Below are 323 nucleotides of genomic sequence, written 5' to 3'. Positions count from 1 at the left end.
GTTTTTCTTTGCTTGATCTGACCCCTTTACGGGTTTTATACCTTGGCTTTTATCTCAAGGAGCAACTGATTTCCTCTGGGGTTTCCGGGCATGAACAGTCCTTCTCTCTCATATTTTTACAGTTGGGAGGGGGGTAGGCATGTGAATATCCAGGTTTCTTTCTCCTTTCTTAATAATAGGAAATATACACTTCTCTGAAAAAGATTAGGAAGAAAATCCCTTTAGCAAGTAGTGCCAAGGTGATAGGATGAGCCTATTCAGAGAGGTAAGACAGTAACTTAACTCTGTTTGTTCTAAAATACTAACCTCCTAGTAAGCTTGAA

The sequence above is a fragment of the Rattus rattus genome, chromosome 3 (genome assembly GCF_011064425.1).
Source record: "Rattus rattus isolate New Zealand chromosome 3, Rrattus_CSIRO_v1, whole genome shotgun sequence".
In the NCBI taxonomy this organism is placed as follows: domain Eukaryota; kingdom Metazoa; phylum Chordata; class Mammalia; order Rodentia; family Muridae; genus Rattus; species Rattus rattus.
This window is presented reverse-complemented; position numbering follows the sequence as displayed.